Consider the following 16647-nt stretch of genomic DNA (forward strand, 5'->3'; position numbering starts at 1 on the left):
CTCTGCTCCCATGCCTCGGTGGGGGCACCGTTCTCATCACCAGTCCAGCGGTCCTAGGCGTCTTGTTCCTGCCGCAGCTTCCTCCTGCTACCAGTCCACACGCAGGCCTTCTGTGAGTGCCCGAAGGGTGTGCAAGCGGCCACACCCCCTTTTTTAAAGGGCCGACGTTCTATTGAACGGAAGTGACCTCTGAGGTCAGCAATCTCCCTGTAAGTATATAAGGCATTCTCTCCTTAGGAGAGATGCCTCAGCAACGTTGCCTATCCATAGTGCATTACTAGTTTTCAGATCCCGTACCCGCTACTGTGTTTAGTTCTGCTTATATCGTCTCCTAATACCAGTTATCTGTTCCCGCTAACCTGTGCGTCTTGCTAGAGCTTGTTTCCTACCACCACCTCCGTTCCACCACATCTGAGTTTCCACCTCCATGCCACATCTGAGCAAATCTGTACAGTAACTTCTGAGACTCTCCTGTCTGTCTCAGCCGACTCCAAAGGTCCTGTCTGTCGGCAATTTCGGCCCCCTGGGGCTGCGCCTAACAATCCCTGTATAGGGGTTAGCTGGAGGTTAGCTCCTCTAGGGAGGAGGCCAGTGGGTCCACTCCCGGACGCTCGTCACTCCTCAGCGACTGTAGCAGGGATGCACATTTGTTCTCTTCAGAATTTTATCTTTTCTGTTCACATATGATACAAAAAATGCTGCCGACTAATGAACCCTCATCAATTCATTTCTACGGTTTGTATGCCTTGAAAGAGAACCTGCCCATACTGCCAATCCTGGCTGCACCATTGCATCCTGTTAAATTTCGATGTGAAATGTGCCGCTGTTTCTGAGAAAATATACTTGGAAGATCTGACTCCTCCCAGTGCCGCTGATTGACAGGTCTCTCCCTATAAAGTTGAGGTTTTAATCTAATTCTTTTTCCATATCTATTATATTACAAGCTTCTTTAAACGAGTAGGGACTAGAGCTGAGCGGACTCGCAAAAAAACGGGACCAGCGGTGCTTATTTTCTTAAGTCCGGATCCAGTCTGGAATCTGGTACCTATATAAGTCTATGGGAACCAGAATCCGGGGATTGAAAATGTTGGTGGAAGGGGTAGGTGGATAGGAGCGTGCGCGGTGTACTCACCCATGCTGTGTGTCATGGTGGAAAGCTGCTTCCGGGTCGCGCATTCACTTCCCTTCATGAAGCAGGCAGCTCAGGATGAGCCGCGCCGGCGACGCTTCCCCCTCTGCTCAGCCTGCTCCTCCCGGTGCATGAATCGTGCACCGGGAGGCCTAGGATGAGCCGCACCGGCGATGACCCACAGACAGCGTCTGAGCGGAAGCAGACAGATACTGTCACAAAGGCTGGGGGCGCGTCTGACTGCACCAATCACAAATGCCAGGGTGGGTGGGGAAAGCCGTGCATATGAAATGAGCGGCACAGGGAGGCAGCAGGAGCAGCGTACAGCCGGGCCGGAGCCCGGGTAAGTATGAAGCTCTCGCTTCATTCTTATTTTCTTTATTCTTCCTTTATTTTTTTTATTTTCTCGAGTGCCAGATCCGGATCAAACACCCGGAATCCCAGGCCCGGGTCCGGCACTCGGGCAACTTTGAAATTGCGTGGATCCGGACTTTTACAGCCCTAGTAGGGACTCTATATTTATTCGCACCAAGGCATAAATCTGCTGCTGTTTCCGGAGTATATAAGCATTTGTTATAAACCAGATAAATTTAAAGATGCAGCGTCTCATTCCAAAGTATTTGTCTATAGAAACAATCTCCAGAGTTATGGAAACCTTTGCTGTTAAACACTTTTATCGTGCTCGATTTCTGATGGACAGCAGCTACAAATAATGGAGCCTTTGATCATGGCTCGCGTGCCGGTCTGCTCGCTCTGAGTGTCTCACAAAAAGTAAGTACCAATGAGATCTCGGGAGGGATTTATGAAGAGACATGTTCTTATTAGGTAAAAACTGTTTACTCAATACTTTTACGCTGATGTAATGTGAAATACAGGATGCTAATTCCGGAAGTTGTGAGGTGGTGCGTATAATTAACCATCGTGAAGAAGGGTTTTGTATATAATATTGTTTCTGCCCATAGTATCCAATAAACACTCAGCCGTCATTTTCCTAGTGTCTTCATTTAAAGGATTAGGAAAACATAACTGCCTTCTAACAACAGCGCCACCTCCGTCTTCAGGTTGTGCCTGGTATTGCAGCTCAGATCCAGACCACTAAGAACTGTAGCCTTAGCCCAACTAACAGCCAAGAGTAAGGATGGACTAAATAGCTAACTATGGAAATATTGGAGATGTGAAGGCTGATAGGGTATAGAGAAGGTGTTGCTGTAGTTGAGTATAATGATGAGATTTATTAAAAGCAACGTTTAGACCACTTGGGTAAGTATCACGGGGTCCTTCTCCCATATCACACAATCAACAGAGCGAGAGATGGATGAACAATCCAAAGAACATTTATTCCAAGCTAAATCAGACGGTCCATAAACATAATCCACCACACAGAGGGTAAAGTAGTCCAGGAACACGGATATAGTCCAGTAAGCGATAAATATCCAGGTATCTCTGGGGAGCCTCAGCTTCTCCCACAGAGGATGAATCTTCCTGCTTCTCTATTAAAGTTCTCAGACAGACTGAATAATCTCCAGGTAAACAGAGTTTGGTTGGACACCAGGCACCCCTTCCCCAAACCTAGGGACAGAAACACTGTAGGGAGTGAGTCCCAGTATTTGGAGAGCTGGGGAGTAAACAATGAACACTCAAGAAATGGGGGTTTAACAAAAAGAAAGCAAATGGTAACTGAGCTAAGTTAATTAACTTGCATACAAGATAAGAAATACACAGAATGAATGGAGCAAGGCTCCTAAAATATGAACCTACACAAAATGATACACAACCCCTCATATTACACCATCACAGTAAGCTTTGCCAAATTTAGGAAGACGCCTCCTTATACCCTCCAGGGTAGGGACTCCCCTCTGTGTGCTGTGTTGGGGAGACATCATAGCAGCTAGTCTTTACCCACCAGCTCAGAGACGACTTAATATTAGAGATGAAGATGAAAACTGGAGAAAAATACAGTAAACATGTCACATAATGACCAGAAACAGTGTTATTCCTCGTGTACACACACAACAGTTTATACCTGAAATGACAGGTACACTTTAAAAAAAAAATCTGGTTTTGTTAGCCAAGGTCATTCTTGTAAAATTTGAAAAAAGCACATTCTTTCTCAAAAATGTGCTCTTGCGCCATGGAAGTTGTGTTGCCAAACAGTAACAGATCCTGTCTGATGTGAAAGAGGAATTCTGTAGACTCCATAATGAATCAGTGCAAGTTATGCCTGGAAATAAAATGTAATGATCAGACCCTTTAAACCTCTTTGAGCCAATGTGAGGGGTTCCTGATGATTTGTGGTGTCCGGCACAGCACACAGATGGCATTTAATTGCTGTCCGATTTCTTTCACTGACTCATAGACTTTAATTTGTGACTCGGATCAAAATCTGACATTTGCAAACATCCAAGAACAGAACTCGTACATGAAAAACTGATGTCTGAATACATTTGTGACAATAGGTGTAATGGAAAAATAAGGCGATGTGGAATAGATTAGACAGTACTATTTGTCACTTTTAGTAAATAAAGTTAAAGGGAACCTGTCACCAGATTTGGGGCCTATAAGCTGTGGCCACCACCAGTGGGCTCTTATATACAGCATTCTAACATGCTGTATATAAGAGCCCAGGCTGCTGTGTAGAATGTAAAAAAACACTTTATAATACTCAAACGGGCGGTGCGGTGCAGATGGGTCAGATGGGTGTCTCCGTTGTCTGGTACCGGCACCTCCTCTTTCAGACGTCAGATGCGTCATCCACACCGGCTTCAGAAGAAGGACGACAAAGATGGCTGAAAGAGGAGGTGCTGGACCCTGAGAACGTAGACACCCATCCGACCCATCTGCTCAGCACCGACCATTTTAATGAGTATTATAAAGTGATTTTTACATTCTATACAGCGGCCTGGGCTCTTATATACAGCATGTTACAATACTGTATATAAGAGCCCACTGGTGGTGGCCGCAGCTTATAGGCCCCAAATCTGGTGACAGGTTCCCTTTAAGATGACTAAACTTGTAAAGAATGAAAGATGCAGTAATGGACGTGATTATCGATCACATTCATCATAACACAAGTCAGGAGGTGAAACAAGCAGTGTTTCTGTTTGTTATCCATGTATAACTATGGACACAGGCGGCAGGAGATTGCTCCATCCCGTCTCCTTATCTCTACTCCCTGATGATGCTGTTGCTAAGTTAGGACATCACCGCACCTGATAAATATATTTACAAGCTATATACATATACTCATGTACACGGCATCTGCACAGGACGTGTATGATCTTGCTGCCAAGGTTCCACATAGGAGACAAATCAGTGAGATCTAATAGTTTATTAGTGCATTAACACATAAAAAATAGACCCTAAGGCAACTAGCGATTATGCCCTATAATGTCCTTTTAGAGCCCCTAGAAAGTAATGGAGCCCCCTTGGTTACCTACACATAGTCTAATGTCCTCTTAGTTTCCCACAGAAGTTTGTTTTGTGCCCCCACACAGTACAATGTCACTTCAGTTCTTCCACAAAATACAAAGGCTGCCCCCTCCCCCCAGTGTTCTCACTCAGCATGATGCCCCCTCAGTGTCCCCATATAGTAGAATGCCCCCCTGAGTTGTTCCCCACACACAGTATGATGCCTCATTATTACTCCTATAGAGTGTCAATCTCTGTTTGTGCCCTCCACACAGTATAATGCCAGCTTTGTGACCCACACAAATGACTCCCTTTGCGCCCCTTGCATGTTATAATACCCACCTAGTGTCACCCCACAGTATAATACCCCCATAGTGTCTGCACATAGTGTAATAATTTCGTAGTTCACTCACGCAATATAGTGCCGCATTAGATCTCCCACACAGTATAATGCCCCCATAGTGTCACCACATAATGTCATGATCCCTGTAGTTCCCCCACGCAGTATAATGCTCCATTAGATCTTCCACACACTATAATGCTTCCATTGTGTCCCCACATAGTGTAATGACCCCCCCATAGTTCCCCCAAACAGTTTAATGCTCCATTAGATCTCCCACACAGTATATTGCCCCTATAGTGTCCCCACACAGTGTAATGACCTCCATAGTTCGTGCACACAGTTTAATGCCCCATTACATCTCCGACACAATATAATTCTCCCATAGTGTTCCTACACAGTGTCATGACCCCTTAGTTCCCCCTAGCTGTTTAATGCCCCAATAGTGCCCCCCATACAGAAATAGTGCACTTAAAAATATCAAAATAATTCTGTACTCACCTAGCCACATTCCCACAAGCAATCTAGTAGCAGTCAGCAGGCTTCAGGGCCTCCTGACACCCAGGTGTTGTAACAGTCATTACCCACTAAAATTCTATTTATCTGCGATCACCACTAGAGGGCGCTGATTATATTATTGCATAATGTATATACAATAGACTATGGTAACAATACAAATGTAGACAGAAAACTATTCATGCTCCCCCTAGTGGTGGCTGCAGACAGCCTGTATTTTATCATATCTTTGACCCTATATGAGTAAGGGACAAAACAATTTGTTTTTAAAAGATGATAATTTTTCGGCTGAGATGTACATCCTATAGAGTGAATGCAGCAGAATTTCTGTGTTTAGAAATTGTGTGCACCTGATGTGTATATTGAGCAGAGCTATGGATGTCTATTCATGCTGTGAATGTCGATGGCTATTTCACCTTTTGACAATGCAATGCAAGGGGTGAAATGTGTATACAGTGTGTCCACCCATATCCGGTCCAACGCCATTAACTTGAGAACGGCGGCAGCTATAGGCATAGAAGTGGTGTCTAGGTATAGTAAAGTAGCCATGCGCTACGCAATGAAACCATCTATAGCGCCACCTGGTGGAAAACAACGGAGTTAGCATTTTTATCTCGAAAACGGAACGAGATAGAGAAAAAAAGTGAATTAAAAAATTGTAGGGCATCATCAATTCAATACGAATCAACACCTTGCATACAGAAATGCTATGATATGAAACCCATGACTCCCCCAAAACATTGAATGCTGGTCACTCATATGGCACTCATTTAACTTTGATGCTCAATATGGCCCCTGTCAGCTGCAATGCACATCTGGACTCTGGACAGCATACTGCATCTTGCTGCACATTGTGCAATATGGTAGGTGACACGTTTGCACAAGCATCTGTGATACGTCGTCGTAGGTCCTGTAATGTTGGTGGAGGGGTCGCATACACCTGCTGTTTGATGTGACCTCACAGAAAGAAGTCCAATGGGGTCAGGTCAGGTGACTTGTAGGAAGGTCTCCATGAGGTATCGCTTCACGTCCGCAGTCTTGTGAGTTTTACACGTTCTAATCATAGCATTTCTGTATGCAAGGTGTCGATTCGTATTGAATTGATGATACAACTTTGTAATTCAGTTTTTTTCTCTATCTCGTTCTGTTTTCGAGATAAAAATGCTAACTCCGTTGTTTTCCACCAGGTGGCGCAATATGTGGTTTCATTGCGTAGCGCATGGCTACTTTACTATACCTAGACACCACTTCTATGCCTATAGCTGCCGCCGTTCTCAAGTTAATGGCGGTGGACAGGATATGGGTGGACACACTGTATTTACTGCAGCAGATTTTGCAGGAGGGACACAGAGGAAATGCCTGAGATGGCAGACTGCACCTCCACTGTCTCAGAGTATGGAAATGACACTTTGCACATTGGGACCACTTGTATTTTAGGTGTAGTGTCAGCCGAGTGCTCAGACTCCATTTCCTCTGGGGCGCGGGGTCATCTCCTACACGGTCTTATTCTTTTGGTGGAATGTGTTTTTCTCAGACAAGGTCTCATTTATCAAATATTGTTCAATACATTATGTAGTTTGCTTCCTCTTTGTATAAACAAGAGCAGGAAATAAATGGAAATTCTACTTTTGTTGGGTATGTTAATCCAAAACAGCAGCGACAGAATCTCATTAAATCCGGAGGAGCAGAAAGTTATTCTGAAAATACTTGAAGAAAGTGAACAGTGCGCAGATCTGGTGCCAGCAGTGCCGGAGTCTGTGGAGTGCAGCGCAGCGCTCCGCGCAGCAGGTAATATCGTGTATTGGGTCGGTATTTATGAGTGTGTCTTTGGTGAATGTAGTGGGGGAGCTTGCTGTGATCATAGCCTTTCCTGAGTAAAGGAAAGACCCAATCTCTTGTTTTCATTCCGTGCACTGCCCAGGGGCGGATATATTGGTGCCCAAGAGGTTCGGTGGCCCATTTCTACCTCCAAATCAGTTGGAATGGTGCATTTTGATGAGCTATTGGGCTGCAAAGGGCCCATATATTGTTCCTGCACAGAGGCCCTTTTCTGTCTGTGTTCACCAGTGGTACAGCTTGAGGCCCCCTTCACACGTCCGTGAAAATCACGCACGTGTTTCACGAACGTGTCAAAGGTGCGTTTTCCCCTCCGTGTGCCGTGTTTATGGCACTACGTGTGTTCTCCGTGTGTTATCCGTGATAACACACGGAGAACGAGAACTTTCAACTCACCTGTCCCTGGCGTCGCTGTCCGTGGTGCTGATCTTCGGTCTCCAGTCCTGCCGATCCCCGCTGCTGCCGCTTCCGCCGCAGTGAAGTGAATATTAAATGAGCATAAGGAGCGGCGGTCAGCAGCAAGTGACAGCAGCGTCAGAGACAGCAGTGCTGGAGGAGGCGAGTAAAGATTTGTTTTTTTTCTCTGACACGTGTGCTTCTCCGGCGTGTGTCACGTGGGACCGCATCCACACTACATCCGTGTGGTATGGGTACAGGCCGTGTGACACCCGTGCTGCCGGAGAAACACGGACATGCATCCGTGTGGAGCACACGGGCACACGTATGCTCCACACGGAGGCACGGGCCAATGGCTGCACACGTGCGTGCACATAAACCCATTGATTTTAATGGGTTTACGTGTGCCCGTGTCTTCAGTACATGCAGGCACGGACCTAGCACGTACCGAAGACACGTGCGTGTGAAGGGGTCCTATGGCAAATGCTCTCCAGTGAGGGCAAATTTACACTGGTCGCTGCTAAACTAGCACCAATCAGTCACTAGTGATGTGTCGGTTGCGAACGATCTGACAAAGATCCGGCTCCCTGCTGTGACTGACAAGAGCCGGATCCCCAGTGAGAGCCACTGAATTCTCTTAACGGCTCTCACTGGGCGTAAAAGTTTGGTGGGCGAAATCCCGCCTACCTGAACAAAACCCCGCCCACTTAGCAAATTAACTAGCCTGTTGTGAGTGGGCGGGGTTTAGCTGTGGGTGGGCGTGGTTTTGGCGGCGTTAACACATTTTTAATAAGGAGCCAGGAACAAGCCAAAAGAGCCGGCTCTTTTTGGTGAGCGGAGCCATGGGAACCAAATCACCCCAAAGAGCCGGACTCCCCTTCACTATCAGTTACATGTTGGTTGATCGTTTCTGGTTTAATACTCATTTTACATAAGCCGATAAATACTAAAAAAGGGCAGGTTATGGGCACATCTTACTGTTTAAGGGCATCATACTGTGTTTTGTGGTTTATGAGGGGCATCATACTATGTGGTGGACTTTGGGTCATCATACTATGCGTGGGGGCATGGTACTATGTTTGAGGGAGGGGCTGTGTGAGGCTTTAAAGGGGTTTTCCCATGAACAAAGTTAATTTTAATCAATAGATATTAGAATAATAATAATAATTTCCACAATTGGATGTGTTTTAAAAAAATGTTCCTGTGCTGAGATAATCTTATATATGTGCCTCTGCTGTGTACTGTGTAATGGCCGTGTCTGACCGTACAGGGACATGGTCTGATCATACCACATCTCCTGGGCCGGGGAGGACGCAAAAAAGAATATACAGACATTACAGCCCGGGATTACAGCGGATTCTTTCTGTGAGGTAAAACATTTCCCCTGCCTGTTTTTAAAATATGTTTTACTTCAAAGAATTATTTCCGATCCGGTGATATAATGTTTGTATACTTTTTTACTTCCTAGCTGGCCCAGTAGATGTGATATAATCAGACCATGTACCTGTACGGGCAGACACAGCCATTACACAGTACATAGCAGGGGCACATATATAAGATTATCTCAGCACTGGAACATTATTTTTAAACACATCTAATTGGGATTATTATTATTCCAAGATTAATTGATTTAAAATAATCTTTAAAACTCACTTTGTTCATGGGAAAACCTTTTTAACCCCTTAACGATCACAGGCCATAACTGTACGTCATAAGTGTGTAATTACCTGCAGCTGCTGGTGATACACACACGTCAGCTGATTTGAATAGCTGACGTGTGCCTCACAGGCATGGGTGGATCCGCGATCCACTTGCGCCTTGTAACATTTTGACATCACAATTTAAATCCCCACGGCGGCAAATCTTCACTTTCCCGGCTCCAGCAGCGACACTGTGACGTGATCACTGTGAGCCAATGGCAGCACAGGGTCATGTGATGACTCCTGTAGCTATCATGACTCACTTCCAGTTTCATCCAGCCAAGTGCTGCCAATAACAAGAGATGAGAATTTCTGGTGATCACAGTTGTGTAGCTGTGATCAAAAGAAATGCACAATTGATCAGAATGCTGATCCTTATAGTCTCCTAGAGGGACTAGTAAAATAAAAAAAAAATTAAAAAAAATGTAAAAAGAAAAAAACCTAAAAGTTCAAATCACCCTCATTTGCCCCATTGAAAATGAAAGGGTTAAAAAAATAAAAAATATACACACATTTGGTATCACCGCATTCAGAAATGCCCGATCTATCAAAATATAAAATCAATTAATCTGATCGGTAAACGGTGTAGCGGCAAAATAATTCCAAACAAAATTACTTTTTTTGGTTGCCACAAATTTTGCACAAAATGCAGTAACAGGTGATCAAAACGCAGCATCTGCATAAAAATGGTACCATTAAAAACAACAGCTCGAGACGCAAAAAGCAAGCAGTCACTGAGCCATAGATCCAGAAAAATGAGAACGCTATGGGTTGCGGAATATGGCGCAAAAAGTGCACCACTTTTTTTGGAAAAATTTCATTTTTTTTTTAACCCCTTAGAGAAAAGTAAACCTATACATGTTTGGTGTCTACAAACTCATACTGACCTGAGGCATCACAACAACACATCAGTTTTGCCATATAGTGAACACGGCGAATAAAATATCCCAAAAACAATCATGCAATCACACTTTTTTTGCAATTTTTCTGTACTTGGAATTTTTTTGCAGTTTTCCATCCACTACACTATATGGTAAAACTTATGGTTTCATTTAAAATTACAACTTGTCTCGCGAAAAACAAGCCCTCATATGGCAAGATTGATGGAAAAATAAAATACGGCTGTTGGAAGAAGGGAGCAAAAAACCCCCAAAAAAATGAAAAATGGATAATCGGCCGGGGGTAATCGGGTTAAGAGGTACCGTACTGTGTGGCATCACTAATAGACTGGAGTAGGAGCCATATTTCTGTGTGGGTGGCTCAGTGGTTAGCACTAGAGCCTTGCAGCGCTGGGGTCGTGGGTTCTAGTCCCACCCACTAAGGACAACATCTGCAAGGAGTTTGTATGTTCTCCCCGTGTTTGCGCGGGTTTCCTCGGGGTTCTCCGGTTTCCTCCCAAACTCCAAAAACATACTGATAGGTAATTTAGATTGTGAGCCCCAATGGGGACAGTGTTGCCAATGTATGTGAAGTGCTGTGGAATTAATAGCGCTATATAAATGAATAAATATCATTATTATATTATATATAAAAGTTAGGAAAGTGGCGTAGTGAAAAATTGAATTTCAGAGGCGCGCTATACTATAAGAGCTCCTTGCTACTATCTTTGTCAGATGGGAGGTATGGACTAGGGACCCTTCTAGCTCTTTGAGGAGGGGATACATGATATACCGGCAGTGGCCGACCTGCGGCTGAGAAATAAAAGGTGTGAAGGGGCACCTGCAGCCACGGCCTGGGGACAGCAGATATTGGAGGTCTGCTACTGCTCCTTCATGTTATCAGAGCCAAACTGTGCCCCTATATAATAAACTGGGTGGCTTAGTAATAAAATACAAGGTGCTGTACGCTGCTCCTGTACTATATATATATATATATATATATATATATATATATATATATATATATATATATATATATATATATAAAATATATAGGGCATCTAGTGCACTGCCTCTGCACAGGGGTCCACCAGTCTGATGGTGGTTCTGACACTTTAATAATGGGAACAGTGAATGTTTTTGGAACAGTACCATGAAGAATACAGGAGTCAGCCATATACATTATATAATATTGGTACAGTTATTAGATACCTTTCTCCAGACATTACAATGCTTTGCACTCTGCAGTGCCCCCCATGTGTTTGCTACCTCTGCTCCTTCCCATTGGGGCAGAGCGCAGCTGTTGCAGCAGTTCCGTGTGTGTCCAGCAGGGGGCGGTGACGCAGCTCCCGGTCGCAGCGGTGCTCGCCTGTCACTCACTCTCTCTCGGTGGAGCGGGCAGCACACAGTAAGTTTCTCTCTTTACTTTTTTTTAGCCATTTTGCAACCACTTTTAACCCTTTCAGTGCACAGGCCTTGCCCTGCACCCTGTCATCCCCTGTGCATCAATCTCTTTATTGCAGTCTTTTGAGGACATGTCTTTTTCTGTGATCGCAGGCTCATTCTAGGCTCCAAACTTGTTGAGCAATGGGAGAAAAGAAAAAAAATAATTTTCCGTAGGTGCAATAACTGTGGATGCATCCCATTTTTTTTGGTGAATTGTGGAATTGGAATTTGGGCAGGCTATGGGCACGCGACGTGTGTAAGATGCCGGAGAAAACGATTCAGGAAAATACCAACAGTCGTTTTCCTGAGGGGTCTTCGTCAACCTCCTTTTAGTCATTTTTGTGGCAGCACCATCATCTTCGCTCTATGTTTTCAGGTTTATAGAGCGGGCGGCATCCACACGAAGTCGCCCGAAGAATGTCGGATTGATGTTCTGTGTTATATTCATTATTAGTGGTGCTTTTCAATAGGAATCCGCCAAAAAAGACGCAGTTTGCACATACCCTAACTTTCTATGGGGGGGCTTCATTTGGAGGCCGCCTGCTCTATATACTTGAAAGTACAGAGTAATAACACCAATGCAAAAACGACTGGGAAGACGCTTCAAGGAAACGAGCGTTTGCGTTTTTCTGAAGCGTTTTCACCTTGGAAAACTTGGCGATTCTGCACATGCAGTCAGCTGTAGCTACGGTAGGTGGCAACCTCGGCACGACCTAGGTGACCGCACCGCCAAACATCACACTTTACTACTGCTATATTGCTGCCTAATGCTGGTGAATGGGGTCACCGTGTAATCCCTGGGTGCCGCAACAAGTCACCAAACTTTGGAAACAGTTGTACTTTTCTGATGTACTTGATCCAGACGAGGTGCTCTAGGGGTCACATAGGGACCTCATTCACATGTACTACACTGCGATGATGCAGCTGCAAAATCTGTCACTATCCAGCCCCAATTATAGTGTTACCAACAACTACAGTAATTAGAACTAATCATGAGTGAGCACTACCATGCTCAGGTGCTCAGTACTTGAAACGCTCGGATGGGTTCGATTTGTGTATCATGGAGGTCAATGGGAAACTTAGAAGAGCTTATGAAAAAATGCTCAAGTTCCCCATTGACTTCCATTATACTCGGTACACAAGTCTTGCCCATCCGAGCGTCCATCCACTAGATACAAGTCCCAGGCAACCGAGTACGGTACTGCTCGCTCATCCCTAGTTAAGGATCTTGAGCATGGTAGGGCTCTCTCATCCCTAGTTACAAGTTCCGAGCATGGTAGTGCCCCCTCATTCCTACTTACGAGTCCCAAGCATAGTAGTGGCCGCTCATCCCTAGTTACAAATCCTGAGTATGGTAGTGCTTGCTCTTCCCTAGTTACTAATCCAGAGCATGGTAGTGCTTGTTCATTACAGAGTCCCGAGCATAGTAGTGCTCGCTCATCCCTAGTTACGAGTCCCAAGCATGGTAGTGCTCACTCATCCCTGGTTATGAGTCCGGAGGATGGTAGTGCTCACTCATCCCTAGTTATAAGTCCCGAGCAAGGTAGTGCCCCGTCATCCCTAGTCACGAGTCCCAAGCATGGTAGTGCCCACGCATGCCTAGTTACGAGTCTCAAGCATGGTAGTGCCCACGCATGCCTTGTTACGAGTCTCAAGCATGGTAGTGCCCACTTATCCCTAGTTACGAGTCCCAAGCATGGTAGTGCCCACGCATGCCTAGTTACGAGTCTCAAGCATGGTAGTGCTCACTCATCCTTAGTTACAAGTACCGAGCATGGTAGTCCTCACTCATCCTTAGTTACAAGTACCGAGCATGGTAGTGCCCACTCATCCCTAGTTACGAGTCTCAAGCATGGTAGTGCCCACTCATCCCTAGTTACGAGTCTCAAGCATGGTAGTGCCCACTCATCCCTAGTTACGAGTCTCAAGCATGGTAGTGCCCACTCATCCCTAGTTATGAGTCTTGAGCCATGTTAGTGCTCGCTCATCCCTAGTTTCGAGTCCCAAGCATGGTAGTGCTCGCTCATCCCTAGTTATCACCCATCTCTCATACACAAGTGTTAGTGACTTGTGAATACTTGTAAACTTATTAGGTTCATTAGATAGCTGCTATGATTATATCATTATCAGTATTGCTTTTCCTGCCGTTATCCTCCTCTGTAGGATACAGAACGTGTGTTATGTGGCTGAGTGACATTATGAGCCCACATTGTGTTTGTGAAAGCTGTTTCCATATTGTTCTCTATTTAAAGGAAAAGTAATTTTTATTAACATAAATGAGAAATGTCTCCTCCCCTCCTGTCCTCTGAGAATAGGATAACACTGCGGTCCCGCATGCACCATATATCTATTAGTAGGTTCCAGACTACTGCGGACAGGTCTGAAGACGGCCATTATCCTGCTGAGTTCCCTCAGTCCTTTCTAAACAAGACTTCCAATTTTAGATTAATAAAGCTGAATTAATGCTTAAATGCAAATTAAACAATTTTCTAATATACTTTGTGTTTCGCTTTCTCACTATTAGCAATAAATGTGCTTGCTGTCAGTGAATGAGAACACTCGGTTGCATTCACAGGTTGCATCTTGTACATCCCTAATCCTGCGCTCAGCTGCCGAGTGTATGCAATCTAAATATATCAGGAACTGGGCAAATCCTACATAGCTTCCTCCAAAGTATCAGTCTGGAATCCAGGAGGCCAAACTCACAGAGCATTGCCTGCACTGGTCACAGAGGTGTAGCTGGGGGTTCAGTTCAGGGGGCGAAACATCTGAGTGGCCCCTAACCAGGTAATGCAGATTACAACTACATATAAGTATAGGGGAACCTATAGATGACCGGGCTGTTACTGAAAATCGCTATACGTAGATTAAAGGGAATCTGTCACCAGGTTTTTGCTCTCCCATCTGAGAGCAGCGTAATGTAGAGACAGAGACCCTGATTCCAGTGATGTGTCACTTACTGAGCTGTTTGCTGTCATTATGATAAAATCAATGTTTTCTCTGCTGCAGATCTAGCAGTTATACAGAACTCATGAATATGCTGGACTACATGCAGCACGCCAACTAGTCCTGCAATGATAATCTACCACTGATTAAACTGTGATTTTATAAAAGCTACACTAAGCAGCCTAGTAAGTGACACATCGCTGGAGTCAGGATCTCTGCCCCTACATTATGCTGCTCTCAGATTAGGTGGCAAAACCAGGTGATAGATTCCCTTTAAGTCTCTCTGCGGTCTACAGAATAGAGCAAGGTAAGGATAAGCGTATGTGCCCACGATTAGGACGCACTGTGTCCTGGGGCAGTGGGTCCTGACCTGTGCGGCTGTGAATCTCCACTACAGGAGACAGCACCTGCTCGTGCCCATGATTAAGGTTCAGAGCACTGCGGACTCTCGCTTGTGTTCTCCCTGCGGAGAACGTTTGCGACTCCTCAGCAAATAATTGACAAGTTTGCGGCTCGGAAAGTCGAATCGCAGGTCAGTGTTTGCTGTGGGCCACACACGGGGCATGAGATTTTCAGAAATCCCATCCACTGTGCTTGTACTGTACAACACAGCGTTTTGGACGCAGTGAACACACTCTACATCCAAAACGCTGCAAACTCTGATCATGGGCACGCAGCCTGAGTGCGGCACACACCAATACAGTTTACAGTAGCAGTGGCTCCGGGGGGGACCCTGTGATTACGGGGCTCAGGCGACAATTCCTTCTGCCCCTCTTTTCCCTTTTAGTTAAGCCACTGACAGGACACCATTGTATCTTCTTCGCAAACCAACTGGATATAACAGTAACCCCCTCTAGGGTGTGTGCAGAAAAAATCATTCACAGGCGGATGTACCTGCCAAGTTTTTAAAGAGGAAGATGCTTCAGGAAGCACCGGTGGTTTTTGTTTTTTTACCTGAAACATCTTTTTTAGTGTGTTTTTTTTTTCCCTGACTGCCATGGGTTGCATGGGTTTAAGCATTTCTCCAACATTTTTGTGCCATCTTTTTTGCTTTTGTGTTTATTTTTTTTTTATTTTTTTTTTTTTTAATAACTAACTGCTTGAGGCAAAAATGATGGCAAAGCCCTGAAAAAGGCAACCTGGGTCTTCAGAGCGGAGAATGCCTGAAGAATTGTCCAGGAAGTTTTTTTTAATTGCTTGTGGCTTTTGGAAAAAGTGGTTAAGATGCCCAAAAGACAGAACATCATTTTTACATAGATCAGAATGTGTTTTTTCTAAGTGTTTAGTTAGCACTTTAAGTTTTAAGAGCTAAATCTGCCTGAAAAAGATGTCTTGAGTGCATGCCCTTTAAAGGGAGATTTGCCATCAGGGCAAAAGTGCCCAGCTTTAGTTCCTATTATATTATTACTGTTTCTGCCCTGAGTATGCCACTTTTTTTTAATCCTCCATATACAATGCCTTGTGAAAGTATTCGGCCTTCTTGAATTTTTCAACTTCGCCCCACTATTGCACCACTTTTACTGGCAGTATCATCCTATCTCCAGCTTACCACACACAGTGCCTTGCGAAAGTATTCGCCCCCCTTGACTTTTTTAACCTTTTCCCACATTTGAGGCTTCAAACATAAAGATAAAAAAATTTTAATGTTATGATGAAGAATCAACGAGTGGGACACAATTGTGAAGTTGAACGAAATTTATTGCTTATTTTAAACTTTTGTAAAAAATAATAAACTGAAAATTGGGGCGTGCAATATTATTCGTCCCCTTTAAGTTAACACTTTATAGTGCCACCTTTTGCGGCGATAACAGCTGCAGTCGCTTGGGGTATGTGTCTATCAGTTTTGCACATCGAGAGACTGAAATTCTTGCCCATTCTTCCTTTGTAAACAGCTGGAGCTGAGTGAGGTTGGATGGAGGCGTTTGTGAACAGCAGTTTTCAGCTCTTTCCACAGATTCTCGATTGGATTCAGGTCTGGACTGTGACATGGCCATTCTAACATCTGGATACGTTTATTTGTGAACCATTCCATTGTAGATTTTGCTTTATGTT

General features: G+C 44.6%; 1 protein-coding gene across 1 annotated transcript in view; it reads left to right on the top strand.

The window, feature by feature from the left end:
- Window positions 1–11590: 11590 nt before the first annotated feature.
- The window catches only part of FHL1 (four and a half LIM domains 1), a 95265-nt gene continuing 90208 nt past the window's right edge, over window positions 11591–16647 (top strand). Inside the window, exon 1 of the mRNA XM_075323747.1 lies at window positions 11591–11611. The gene's annotated coding sequence lies outside the window, so the exon portion shown is untranslated. The remainder of the gene's footprint in view (window positions 11612–16647) is intronic.

Source organism: Anomaloglossus baeobatrachus, chromosome 9 (genome assembly GCF_048569485.1).
Source record: "Anomaloglossus baeobatrachus isolate aAnoBae1 chromosome 9, aAnoBae1.hap1, whole genome shotgun sequence".
Classification (NCBI taxonomy): domain Eukaryota; kingdom Metazoa; phylum Chordata; class Amphibia; order Anura; family Aromobatidae; genus Anomaloglossus; species Anomaloglossus baeobatrachus.